The sequence below is a fragment of the Benincasa hispida genome, chromosome 3, assembly GCF_027475165.1.
Source record: "Benincasa hispida cultivar pf3 chromosome 3, pf3_genome.v1.1, whole genome shotgun sequence".
Classification (NCBI taxonomy): domain Eukaryota; kingdom Viridiplantae; phylum Streptophyta; class Magnoliopsida; order Cucurbitales; family Cucurbitaceae; genus Benincasa; species Benincasa hispida.
In genome coordinates, this window is record NC_143480.1 from 24,321,473 (window position 1) to 24,336,355 (window position 14,883).

Below are 14,883 nucleotides of genomic sequence, written 5' to 3' on the forward strand. Positions count from 1 at the left end.
TGTGTTTTATTTATCGAAGCATGTCGTTAATTAGTGTTAATTTGCATAACTATCTATTAGAATATATGGGTTGTATTTAAGTCACAAAGAAATCGAAAAGATCCGAACGCTCATGGATGCTCTTCGTTAAGAGTTCCTTCAGAGGGAACCAGAATATTTGGAAAACATGAGTTGGGAAACCCAGTGAGTGGTGATTTTAATATGAACATAGGTTTTTCTTTTGAAAATCTGTTACAAATCATTTTAGATGTAAATCAATACCAGAATATCGAAATACTCAATTAAATTCCAAAACATGAGCATCATCATAATAAATAGTAATATAGCATGATATTTAATTTCCTCGAACATATCTAGGAATAAATCCACGTAATCCGCAACCAAGTTTCTAAAATCAGTCCCTAAACTTAATATAAACCGACCTTGTGCACATGTCAACATAGAATCTCGTCATAGGCTCGGGGCCATCCTATATGAGATTTCCTCCATCAGCTCATCTTTTGACTATCCAGTGGGAGACTTAACTATAGGCTCAGAATCTCGATCCATAGATCTTCTGACCATCTTATGCGGTCCATCAGGGTACAACAAGTAGCTTTCGGTGGTTTGAAATCTTACTCCTCAAACCACAGTAAAATATGATTTTATCAAACCAAACTAGAGGTTTAGACATTTCCTTTTTCAACAGAAAAACATTTTGGAATAGTGTATACAATCTGGTAGAAAACATGTTTTTTACAAACCATAGATAAAAATATATTTATCTAAATCGAGAGTTTTCAACCAGAATAAAACGTAAGCAGATCATGCCAAGCATTCCAAACCATATATTTATAATACCATATATGTATATAACATTAACCAAAACATTTGAAAATAAAACACTCACGGTTCACTGACAAGAATTCCTCTTTCTCCAAGTCGTCCCAGCTTCCTAGTCTGTTTTTGGACTCTTGATTTCCTTCAGACTCCAACTTGCCCTAAATTTATTCTAGATTAGCTTAGAATTCAAAACTAGGGCTAAAATAACCTTAGAATACCTTTCTGGCCCTAAACTTAGCTTACCAACACAAAATTGGGCAAACTAGGTGTTTTGGGACTCAAAGGGCAACAAGAGATAGGTTGGATGTGCGTTTGGTGCAGTCTGAGCGCGTAGGACATGATGGCTAGCGGACAGACACGCAAAAGGACACTGGTGGTGCTGTTGACGCACACAAACGTAAAGCTGGTGCTGGGCTGGGCACTACTTGGCCTATCCGGTAGTCTGACATTTCTCCTTTCCTTCCAAGTTTTTCTAGATCTCTTAAACTTTCATTACTCCAGCAACCTAGGGGTATTTTTTACACTCAAATATCTTTAATTTGACTTAAAAAAACCGGAATTTTCTCAATTGGAATGGAAGAACTAAACCCTTCCTTTCCCTCTATGTATATTAGTCCCAAGTACTCTTTCTTGTACCAGCTCCTCCTTGCATGCATGTTGATCTGTCTTTAGCATGCACATCCTAGCACAACACCCTCCTTGGAGGTGTCTTCACCAAACTTTTGCATGGTTTTTCCTTGCTTAATAGGTAGCCACCTCTTACTTGAACTTAGTCAAGACTTCATCCAAATTAGCCACATACTCCCTTTAGCTGTCAACTTGACATTGCACCCCAAGTAACCTTTAGATCAACGCATCTCTACCTTACCTTGGACGTATGTTACCTCTATGTTCAATGCATGTTTCTCTTCATGCGTCCAAGATAGCTCTTCTCTTCCTAATGACCTTTGCATTCTATGCTCCCTCCTCCTACTCTTCACCCATGCAGTGAAGCAGGGTTCCTCTACACATCCAATGGAATCTTTAGGCGTCCAAGATGTATCAAGGCCAATTTCTTGAGGTTATACATCTAAGATAACCTCCCCTCCTTGTCCAATGTTGATATCAAGTGCCTCACTCACAAGGTATGCATTCAAGTTATACTCTCAAGGTATACGTCCAACATGGCCTTTGATTTTTCAAGTATTTGTCCTACTCCTTTCCTACTACCTTTCCTACTAATACTTAGTCAACTTATTTCCCTCCAATATCCAAGTATGCGTCCATCATATTTATTTGTCTTAAATAGTTATTTTAGTGTAACTCATGGTTAAGTGAAGGAAAAATATTGAGGGCTTTATGCGTCGAAGCTAAAGCGCTTCATTTTCTCATGTTTTCTTTTGCAATAAGCTGCTATTTTTTGTTTTTTTCTTTCTTAAGGATTTTTTAAATTGGGAGATGACTTGTCGACTAGAATCGTTAGATCAACTAGCTTCATCGATTGGATAGTTTCACTCCTTATCGTATAGTTATAATCACACGTGACCGTCACTTGTGCTATAGTACATAATATATATGTGGTTTATATGTGCATTTTATTTTCAATTAAAAAAATATATGAGTTTATTTAAAATAAATGTCATCTATATTAACTTGTGTCCTAATTTATCGTGTTAGCATTATTATTATATAATATGAAATATATATTTCCAAAATAACTAAATATATATGTGTAAATATAAAAAATTATGTAGAATATATATCTCAATAGAAATGAGACTAAAATTAAATATGGAGCATATATTATATAACACCATAAATCTGTATTATTCTAATTGCATTTGGAATAATCTCGTATATGTTTAAAATAAACCTCGTATATATACATAAAAATGTAAAACAAATAAAAACGAAGATTTGCAACCATAATTCTACGTTAATTGTACTCCACCAAAATTGGGGACACTAAATTTTAAACAAAAAACTGAAATATGCAAAAAAGAAAAAGTATATATTTGCAAAATAACTAATATGCATATATGACAAAGTATGTGGAATATCTATCTCAATATAAATGATATTAAAGTTAAAATATAGAGTATATATTATATATCAACACTAAATTTTTACTTGTTCTAAATGCATTTGGAATAATCCCATGTATATTTGAAATAACTTGTATGTATTTGAAATAAATGAAATTAAACGACAGGTCTTGAATATCCATAAAATTCTGACCATAAAGTGTAATCAACATATCATATTCTTTATTTTTCGGGATATATATCATATTAGTTAATAAAATAAAATAAGAAATCATTAAATGAGAATCCGTAGTTAATTATGATATATAGTAAAATTATTGATTGTTTAAAAAATAATCTCTAAATAATTAATGATAAATGCAGTTTGCATTTTCTTAAATATTTTAATTATAAAATAATAAAAATATATAATATGAGAGAAACATATCATAAGGTTAAAATTATCCAAAAAATACGCATAAAATTAATTATGAAATATAATTAATGTTTAGGATATATTTGCAAAATATTACTTGTGAAGTAGGACATTGTGTGAATCTTTCATAATTATATATACATATTAACTGTTACTAGCAATTTATGTTAAGAATATAAAACTCAATAATTTGAGGGGACACATGCCTTCCTGACCCCTACGTGGATCTGTCACTAGATTTAGTGTTTATTTATTCCCTAGGTTTCAGAATATAACATGTTTAGTACCTAAGTTTAGTGTTTAGTTTAAATTTAGTTAGTTACAATTTTACTCTTGAGATTTGAGTTTTATATAAATTTGGTCTCTAAATTTTAAGATTTTACATTTTAATCTCGATTTTTCATTAAATACTCATATTTAGACACTGACACAAAATGTCTATTGATTAATTTAAAATAATTTATTAAGTGAAAATTTATATTAAATTTTAATAGTGATGAAAAATAGTGAAACTTAATTAATTATAATTCTCTTACTTATGTTTAATTAAATAATAGACATTAACACTAAAGAGGAAAATTGAGTATTTAATGAAAAATATCTAGGTTAAAAGTATTAATCTTAAAATCTAGAGACCAAATTGAAATAAAACACAAATCTCAAAGGTAAACTTGTAACATTTTACAACCTGAGGACTAAATTGAAACTATAATTAAAACTTAGAGGGTGTTTGGTCACCCAACTTGGGTTTAAATTTCCCAACCACCGTTAGGATTACCAATAAGCATTAAATGGTGGATTTTTGGTAACCCATCGTTTTACAATCGTCAACTCCTTGATTATTATGACGCGTTTTCATTACTCTCCCCTTTACTCACCGGTTTCTCTCTCTTCTTATCTTCTCTCATCTTTCGCCATTCAATTTAACTTCCTTCATCTTGTTTCTTTTTTCTCCCTCTAGCTCGTATGTGTTGTATTCTCCTCAGACTTCATTCTATATTTGCATTTTCTTGCTGAACCTTGCATTTCTCTTCTTCGATTTTCTTTGTGTGATTATTTTTTTAGATCTAGTAGATATGAATGATTTTTTGGTAGATCTAATTATTTTTTTTTTGTTCTACTGCGTCTTTTTATTAAATCTAAAATCTTTTGGAATATTTGGTTTCTGGATTTTAATTTCTGCATTCTCTTCTCGATTCTCACATTTTTTATTCGTCCTTGAATGTTATTTTTTTCCCATTTTTTATTCGTCCTTGAATGTTAAATTTACAGATCTATTGTGTGATGTTTTTTTCTATTCGGATTTTTTGATTTCCATTTCATGACTAGGGTTTACAGTTCTTCTTTGTTTCTACTACTTTTTTTGGCCATTATATGTTTTTCCCTGTTGTCCCTAATATTTTTTTTTCGCTTCTATTGTGTTTCTTCCTCATCTCTAGAGTAGTTTTTTCTCACTTCTATTATGTTCACCTTATTATTTTTCTCGTACCAATATCTTCTTCTTCTTTCACTACTACAAAATGGACATTACTTGACACTTGTAGATTTTAATTACTTGACATTTCTTTGGAAAAAAAACGTCAAGTAATGTGATTTTGGACAAGAAAATGTCAAGTAAAAGGGTTAAAAAAGCGGAGATTGACAGAATATTTCAGATATTTTCACGCGGACCTTTACTTGACATGGTTTTTGTGTCAAGTAATATAAGGTCTTACCATGTATATGAACCTCTTACTTCACATTTTTGTCGTGTCAAGTAAAATAAAAAAAAATTGCCTAATAATATTTTTAAAATAAAATATCAGGCATTTTTGAAACCCTAGCTGTTCGTGGAGTAGTCCATTGCGCCGTCAAAGTTTTTTTTTCTACTTGACACTTTTATCATGTCAAGTAAAGTAAAAAAAAATTGCCTAATAATATTTTTCAAATAAAATATCAGGTATTTTTTAAACCCTAGCCATTCGTGAAGTAGAGTCCCTTGTGTCGTTGAAGTTTTTTTTCGCTCGCCTCGCGTCTTCTCTCCCATCGCACCGTCGACCTCTGTAGCCATCAATTTGCGTCTAGCTCGTCCGTCGATCGTTTTGTGCCATCTATTTATGTAGATCGATTTTCGTCTAGCCATCGTTTTTCGTCTCATCCGTCGATCGTTTTGTGCAGTGTCGCTCGTCGATCCACTCTGACGATTATTTGATCTAGCCATTGACCGTCTGCAGCCCGCTGGTCCATCGATGTGCTCTGTTCAATCGGTCTAGCCACTTCTTATTTTGTGCTTTGATCGCGCCGTCTGGTAAGCCTTATTTCATTTTCATTGCATCTGCAATTTATTTTCATGTGCCTTGTTTCAAGTTTATCTGTTCGTTTTTGTAATTATTACCGTTTTTTTATTACAAATTAGACATCATTAAGGTAATTATTACCGTTTTTGTAATTATTTTCATGTGCCTTGTTTCAACTTTTGTAATTATTACCGTTTTTTTATTGTCTTCTGACATGTTTAGTCATTATATTGAAAACAATGTATACAGAAAAGTGTCCTTCAACCATAAATTAGCACATCATTTAGAATTTGAAAGCATTTGACTCCATTTGAAATCGTCGGTCTCTACTTTAGTATAATACAAAAGTGGTTGTAGTTGCTCTTTACACCATTTAATTTTAAAGATTTTGAATTTAGTAAACCATCTATTCATTACAACATTAGCACATATTTGAAGTTTTTTAGAGTTCAAGTTCTTAAGTTCTCTATAAATATCAATTCCATACAAATTTTATAAGTTGTATGAGTTATCTAATTTGAATTATTGTAATATTTTTTGTAGTTCCAAGATTAGCTTATTATAAGTATGGATAAATCATGGATGACAAAGAGTAGATTATCTAAAGAGTTTGAGTTGGATGTGGAAAACTTCATCAAATTTGGATTTTCCAATACAAATAATTCTACTATACGTTGTCCTATTTTGAAATGTAGAAATTGTCAAAATCATAATAGCAATGATATTAGATATTATTTATATTTTAATGGGACTGATGAAAGTTATAAGATTTGGTTTTGAGATCGTGAGGAACTTCCTAGTTCATCATTGCATGGAAAATCCTATGAGTGTAGGTATGAAGAGAATGATGTTGGAAATATAAAAGAAATGGTTGAAATTGCTCATGAGCAATATTCAAAGATCCCAATGGATGCAAAAAGTTGCTTAATGATGGTGAGAAGCCATAATATGAAGGATTCAAAAGATCCTAATGGATGCGAAAAGTTGCTTAGTGAAGTTGTATAACTTAAAAGTTAGACATGGATGGAGTGACGTTAGTTTCACAGAACTACTAAAAGCATCAAAGGATATCTTACCTTCTACTAATGACCTCCCTACATCAATGCATGAAGCAAAGAAAACATTAGGTGCACTAGGAATAGAATATGAAAAGATTCATGCATGCGCTAATGATTGTTACTTGTATTGAAAGGAATATGCCAATGCAATTGTGTGTCCTGAATGCGCTGAGTCAAGGTGTAAATATGGTAAAGACACAAATAAGAAGAATAAAATCCCTGCCAACACAATGTGGTATTTTTCTTTTATACCACGTTTTCAACGGATGTTTAGAAGTGTTGAATGTGCTAAAAACCTGACTTAGCATGCTAATGAGAGACAAATGAATGATAAATTACGTCACCCTGCAGACTCCTAACTTGGAAGTTAGTTGACACCATGTGGCTGAACTTTAGTTCTGAATCTAGGAATCTTCGTTTTGCATTGTCAGTAGATGGAATAAATCCATATAGTGATATGAGCTCTAAGTATAGTTGTTGGCCAGTTGTTATGGTCATTTATAATCTTCCTCCATGGTTGTGTATGAAAGAAAGTTTATGATGTTATCAATATTGATTTCAAGTCCAAAACAACCAGAGGATGACATTGGGATATACTTAGAGTCATTGCTTTATGATTTAAAACTTCTGTGGGAAAGTGGTGTGCAATGTTATGATGCTTATCAAGAGGAACTATTCAACTTAAAAACAGTTCTATTGTGGACGATCAATGATTTTCCAGTATATGGAAACTTTAGTGAATGTAGTGTCAAAGATTATAAGGCATGTCCAATTTTTGGAAATAACACAACTTCATTAAGACTGAAATTGGGGAAAAAATGGCACACCTTGGCCATTGAAAATTTGTAGCACAAAATCATCATTTTTGACGTCAAGAAAATCATTTGATGGTCAGAAAGAACTTGGAAGTATTCCAGAACCTTTATCTGGGGAGGTTGTATTTAAAAAAACTAAAGATCTTGATTTTCAAAGAGAAAAAAAAAAAAAGAACAAAAGAAATATCACAAAAGGAAGTACCAAAGGTTGTTGGAATAGGATGTCTGCTTTTTTCTAACTCTCTTATTGGAAACATCTCCATGTTAGACATTGCTTAGATGTGATGCATATCGAGAAAAATATTTGCATAAATATCATAAGTACACTTCTTGATATTAGAAGAAGCTGTTGAATTTTGTTTGGATTTTTTATGTGGTGTAAATCCTATTGGACTTGGGTGTCAAAAGTAATTAAGGTAATTCAAAAATTGGTAGACCATTGTCAAGTGGAGTTCCTTACATACCTGAACGAGATCTCCTATACCAAGCTCATCGATATGTCTTAGAGAATACAATTGATGTGCAACCATATAGAGTAAGTTATTGTGACTTGGATCCATTTATTTCATTAAATATATGAATTTGAAAATAATTATATTTGAACATTTTTCTTTTTCTTCATAAGGAAACATATGATGACATTGGAATTATTACTCTTAAGTAGATCAAAAAACCAGAAACAAATTCAAGATGAACATAATCGAAATTTCATATCTTGGTTACGAGAAAAGCTAAAACATTAAATATACTATTTAACATAACCTTTTGTCACTTATATTTTAATTATGTAACCTTTTGGTTCCCAGGTTCGAAATGAACTTGAAATGGAAGATGTAGGGGTATCAGATAACTTGAGGTGGATTGCCCATGGTCCCCATCCAATTATGACTACATACAATAGCTATGTTATTAATGGATGTCACTGTCACACAAAGTCATATGACAAAAATAAAAGTGTACAAAATAGTGGGGTTAGTTTAATTCCAAAAACAATGCAAGTATCTAGCTCAAAAGATAAAAATCCTATAATTGGAGACATGTCCTTTTATGGGGTGATACAAGAGATTTGGGAACTAAATTATAATACATTTAAGGTCACAATTTTTAAATGTGAATGGGTTGAGAATAGTGGTGGTATAAAAACTGATGAGCTTGGTTTTATGTTAGTTGACTTAAATAAAATAGGCCACAAGAATGGTTCTTTCATACTAGCATCTCAAGCAAGACAAGTATTTTATGTTGAGGATCCAAGTGATGGTCGATGGTCTATTGTTCTTACTCCACCACAAATAGATTTTGAGGATCAATACAATGACGATGAACTTGGAGATATTGCTCTACATTGTCAAGGAATTCCTAAGGCCATGTGATAACGGGCAGAAATGCACATTATTACAGTACTAAGTTATTAAACAATGCAGGTTTGCGTTGATAAAATATGTTAGATTGCGTCCAAAAAGCATTAAGTTCATAACATTGCAATCGCATGCGTTCATCGCATAAGAACAATTAACTTTTGTATTTTTATGCAGAATATGCGTTGACGTAAGGTGGAAAGTGCGATCACAAGAAATCAACAGTCGAGCACAGCATTACCGCAAGGCTTTACGATGATTTGTGCTCACAAACATCTGCTCAAGAAGGGTTGCCGCATAAAGCCGATGCAACTTGGTGGGCGCATCTGGGTGAAAAGCATAATTAATCACAATGGGACAAAAAGCTTATGACAGTCGAATCCGAATTATGTTGACAAGCCGCTAACGATATCAAGTACACTCAGCTTTTCGGTGACAAATATTCGGCGCATCGGTCAGAGAATTAAAGTCATCCCATTTGTGTAATCATAAGAGAGAAGTCGCCTTTCACTCGAAGCTCTATAAATACCGAAGGCAACCTTCAGAAAAGGGGTTCAGCTGGTTCAGCAAGTTTGGATACTTAGATAATTTTCCTATAGTTAGAATAGCCTTGTTCTTAGATTTTCTTTTATTTTAAGGCGGAAGTGAGAGAAACGAGATTTTGTCGATAGATTGTTCCATTGAGCTTGGGAGAGTGTCGGAAGCTTCAAGATTAGAGAGAGGGCCAGCTCCTGCGGAAGCAAGATTATCTTTTGAACAGAATAGAGTTGATAGTGTAAAAGCCTTGAGAAGCAAGGGATTGCTACGAGGCTCTCTATCCTTTTCTTCCATTGTTGTTTTGTACTTAAACTCATCTATAGAAATGGAACTCACTTCTTTATATCTGTTCACTCTCTGTTTATTACGCATGAGTAGCTAAATCTGTCGAATGGGTTAAGAAGTACTTAGCTAGTATAATTGGAAATCTTCATTCTATGCGATTATCTTGTATTATGTATGCATCATTCGTCCATTAGGGATATTTGGGAGAGTAGTCTAAGGATAGGATCTAGGCTTGGAAAAGTCAGGTTAGAATCTAGGCTCGAAAGAGTCAGATTAGAATGCATAATCAAGAGATAGGAGCTTAGGAATAACCACTGTTTACTATTAATGCATTGCATGCATCCTAGAGATACGATATGATTGTGTGCAGTCACCTTGTCTTTGTGTGCATCTTGTATCATCACATAGGAAAAGAGTAGAGACTTAGGAATAAGCTCTACAGATATTGTTGCATTCAACACATGCATCCTAGAAGTAGGAGCATCGCATTTGCATTGGAAAATGATCTGTTGTCGCATGAGTGTAACATGATTGCATAGTTTGACGCTTTCCCAGGAAACGCTAGTGAAAGACCTTCTCAACCCGTTCCACCACATACTCAGTGTATTTATCGCATAATTGAACTTTTCTCAAATCCGCCGCCTTTTTTTATTTTATCATTACAAACAAGAAACCAAAACACGTATTTGATTTCTTGGTTTCAGGAAAGTCTTCTTAAAAATTACCACCGCATACCGTTTTCCCAAGTCCCTAAGTTCGACCCTGGACCTACCAAGAAACTCAGTGGGGTTTATACTTGGATTCCGCTAAGAAAGCTTGTTGCTCAACGCATTTCCATTACCGCATCTCATTCCCTAATTTTATCACATAAAATAACGCATCAAGTTTTTGGGGATATTGAATCTATAATTGATTTGGATGAGAACACTTCAACATATGTAAAAGTTAATTGTGAAGGAACATGGATGCCTAAAGAGTAAATGTATGGGTGGGTTTTCACTTACTAATTAATTTTATAATTTTGTTGTATTTGACACCTAACTAAACTCTTTTCTATTTTTCTGGATAATTCTTACACCATGGAGATGGCAAGTGATAAGGACTGGCAGCTTGGTTTGGATAATGTCAATGAAAACATGGAACTGAAGCAAGATGAAATACCAAACAAAAAGAAAAGGCGAACGTGAGGACCGACTATTATGCATGAGGTAACAAAAATTAGGAGTGTAGGGGAGAAAAAGTTGGTTGAATATAATGATGATGGTGGTTATAGGAGAAAGTTTCAGAGAATGCGGGAAAGGATGAGGAAGTGATTGCTATTAGTGTACTACCAATCTTGAAGGTGAATTGTATAAGTCCCATGTTCTTCTATCTTATTTAGGAATGAATATTTTACTCATGTTCAATCTTTATTGTGCTAGGAAAAAGCTTCAAAGACGATGCCGAAAGAGAATGAAGTTACTAGTGCACCATCCAATTTATCAATATCCTTGAAGTCTATTCTTAGCTACGCTGAAAAGGTAATGGTTGATGAGATTAGTATTTCCTTCCAACTACCTATTGAATTCTTTGGTTTTGGCCGAAGAAGTTATGTTCTGCGAGAAGATGTGATCGATTTTTGTAGCATGCAAAAAGTGAAGACTTTATCAATGGTGGCTTATATCGCATAAGCAAATGTTATTTATTTATGATATATTATCGCTTTATTAATTAGTAATAAGTTAATGTGTTCGATCTATTATTGTAGGTACTTACACTCGTTCATTGTTGATTCAAATAAAGGGTCAAAGTATATTTTTGTAGATCCATCTCTTATATCCGTGGGCCAAAATACTCAAGAAGTTAGAGCTCGAAACTTTTGTAGTAGATTAATGGCTTCTGAACACGGTCAATTAGTTATTGCTCCTTATAATCCCGAGTAAGTATAATTAGTTATACTCATGTTCAGAACCTCATACTCATGTTCTACCTTTTTTTGTTTTGTTCCAATGTAGAGTTGTGTTGGGATCATTGTACTTGAAAGCTCTTTGTACTCTGTTCTACCTTAATGTAATGAGCTACCTTCATGTTCTATACTAATTAGTTGTGTATTTTAAATAGTGACCGTTGGTCGTTAATTGCTATCAATGCGTATGAGGATGTGGTGTACTATCTTGACTTATTGAGAACAAGTTCATGAGAAGATATCAAATATATAACAAAGATGTAAGCTAACTTTGCTTGAGTTTTTTTTTTTTTTTGATGTAAAGTTTATTTCATTCTGAATATGATACTATACTCTTTGACGAATGTAGGACAATGACCATTTTCCAGTCTAAAAAAAAATTGCAAAAGACTCGAGAAACCACATTCTGGAAAACAATAAAGGTAAGTATAAGAGCATTGAAAAAATTAATAGAATGATGTTTATTTAATGCATCTATATGATATGTGTATTAATTATTGACTTTGTAATTTAGTGTCCTTTACAAGTGGGAATTGTCGAATGTGGGTATTACGTTATGAGATATATGCGAGAAATCGTGACTAAAGAGAAGAATATTATAACTGATGTGGTATGTCTTTAAACTACTTATATATATTGTAACATTATAGATAGTGTAAATAGTAAATAAATATGTATATCTCACTTTCTATGTTTTATAGATTGATACGAGAAACTCGTACTCGCAACGTGAATTGGATGAAGTATACGTGGAATGGGATGAATATTTAGGTCGCTATATCTGATGGACTTCCTATAAATTGTATATGTGGCTACATGGGAATGCCCAAAACTTTTTTTGTGTAAATATGTTGTTCAGCCATTATAGGTTCTATACTTCAAAGAAATGTGTGGTGGAGGTTAGAATTTTTTCTTGTGATTTTTTGGATACATAGTACATATAAATTGGTCTTACAATTTTGGAATTATCATATATTAGGATGGATTGATAGAGTATATACTGTTGTACGATTCGTCTTGTAAATTTTGGAATCGTTCATATAGACATGAGTAATAGAAGAATGGAATTGTTTATTTTAGTATTCTCAATTGTTACGTTGGATATATTGGGCTGATATGTAGATCTGAAATATATGTGCAACTGTTTAGTTGATAAAATTGTCTTATTGGAACAAATGTAGTGTAGGAATTCGTGTGTGCTACTTCTTTCGATCATGATATATATTTATTCTTCATCTCTTATAATTTTTTTTTTTTTTTTTTTTTTTGCTTTTGTTATGTTATTACAACCAAGTCTCTGTTATTTTTCCCATTTCTATTATGTTTACTTCCTTGTCTCTATTTTTTCTTTCCCTGTTGATATCTATTTTGGTTCGTCTCCGTCTTCCTTACTTTTTTTTCAAATCTCCTCTTGTCGCTTCAATAATAAACCATATGTCTTTCCTTGTTGTTTTTTTCTACCTTTTAATCAAAATTGGACATTGAAAAAAAGATATACTCTGGTATAATGATGACACATAATATAAATTTATATTTTGAAAACAAGATAGACTATGATAAAATGATTTTACATAATATAATGTGCAAAATTATTTGAAGAAGATAGATTATGGTATAATATTAGGAGTTTTGATTGGGTCAAAAAATTATTAGAAACTTATAAATTAAACCTAAAATGTTAGTAGACTAGAATTTATTAATACCTATAAGCCTTTAAAAAAACCATAATGGAAGGATAGAACAAGAACCAGCATAAGATTGAGTAGATTCATTGCGTGGCAAACATAGAAATTTGGATGTTGGAAGGAGGTAATTGACGTTATAATTGACATTGAGGGGCTGACTAATGATGATAGATGTGACTTAATTGATATTGGCACAGATATACAAAAGATGGACCTCTTCCTCATTGTACCAGAAAAGGCAAGAAACGATGTTGCATCCGTTTACTTGCTCGGACTCTGTAGATTGACCACCTAATATTTCAAATGTATATTTTGTGAATTTGTTTTTTGGAACGAGCACATGTTCAGTCATTCAATATTATTCTTATGATGTTCAAAAGAAATGTAACTTTACTATACTATCACATTCTCAACATCATTATGAAATGAAGGGTAAACATTCTATGTACAATTTCATTTTGACACAGACGAGACATATTATATAAACATAAATTGTTAAGTTATCGAGTGCTTCAACGTTTAGTATAGAACATGTTAATTCTTTTTATAATAATGTTAAGTTTGCAAGATTTAATATTTATAAAAAAATCAATTCATAAGTAATCGAGGGTTAAACGTGATTGTCAGATAGAAGGAAGAATGTTCACTTTATTGCAATATGATATGTGTTTTGGTGTATAGTTGAAAATTAATCAACAATAGCGAAGCAAAAAAAAAAAAAAATGTCTTTACAAAGATTGCATCAGATATCTCAACTCAACTTTACATCTCAAACACAAACTTTTAAACTCAATTTAACTCAACTTAGCACTCCAAACACTGACAATAATTACTAACTCGACTCAACTCTGCACATCAAATACAGATAATTTAATTCTCTAGTAATTATCAATTTAACTCAACTTAACGCTCTATTTTTATCATATGCCAAATGTCTCATTAAAGACTAAAGATATAACATTTCTAAACTTAGAAGCCAAATAAAAGGTAGACCAAAAATTTGGAAACAAAATATATATTGTTATGGGAAAAAAAGTGAGTAATATTTCTATGAATAATAGGTACATCCATTAATTTCTAATATACGAGAGGATGGATGTCAATAAAGAAAGTTATTACAAAAGTGTCAATTTGAAAAGCTGTTTGTGGAATCACAAATTTCTCAGAGACATAAATTCTCCAATAGACACAGATGCAAGCATTTATTACATTTACTCGTTCGTACTCTCATGAAGGAAAATTTGTAGGATGTCTGAGTACTATACTCTTTTGTTCTTAATATAAATTTGTGTTAGTCTTCAAAAAAATATATACAATTTTAATATTGGTCGATTCATACCGTTTTTGTGATTATGGGTGGTTAGTTAATAAGTTATTTAAAATAATAGTTTATTATTTTATATATGTAAATATCTATTAAAAAAATATTTAAAGTTATTTTATGTAACTTGAACAGTATTTGGTAGATATATAGGTGGATCATGTTCAAGTAATAACTTAAATGGTCTGTAGTATATAGATAAGATTGGTTGTCTTATCCTTGTGCAGATACAATCCACTTTGTAAATGTTACAAGAGTTGTAAGCGTTACAAACAATTTGATCTAAATCATTCATGTGGAGATATGCAAGTGAGTTATGAATTCATGTTTATGAGGGCAATCCTT

The 14,883-nt window shown here is 32.1% G+C and overlaps 1 long non-coding RNA gene across 1 annotated transcript; it reads left to right on the plus strand.

The window, feature by feature from the left end:
* The first annotated feature begins 5,242 nt into the window (after positions 1-5,242).
* LOC150037145 (uncharacterized) lies at positions 5,243-11,805 on the plus strand. The gene is made up of 5 exons (XR_016528073.1): positions 5,243-5,548; positions 10,673-10,929; positions 11,009-11,107; positions 11,335-11,505; positions 11,688-11,805. It is a non-coding gene; the product is annotated as an uncharacterized LOC150037145 (long non-coding RNA).
* The last annotated feature ends 3,078 nt before the right edge of the window (positions 11,806-14,883 follow it).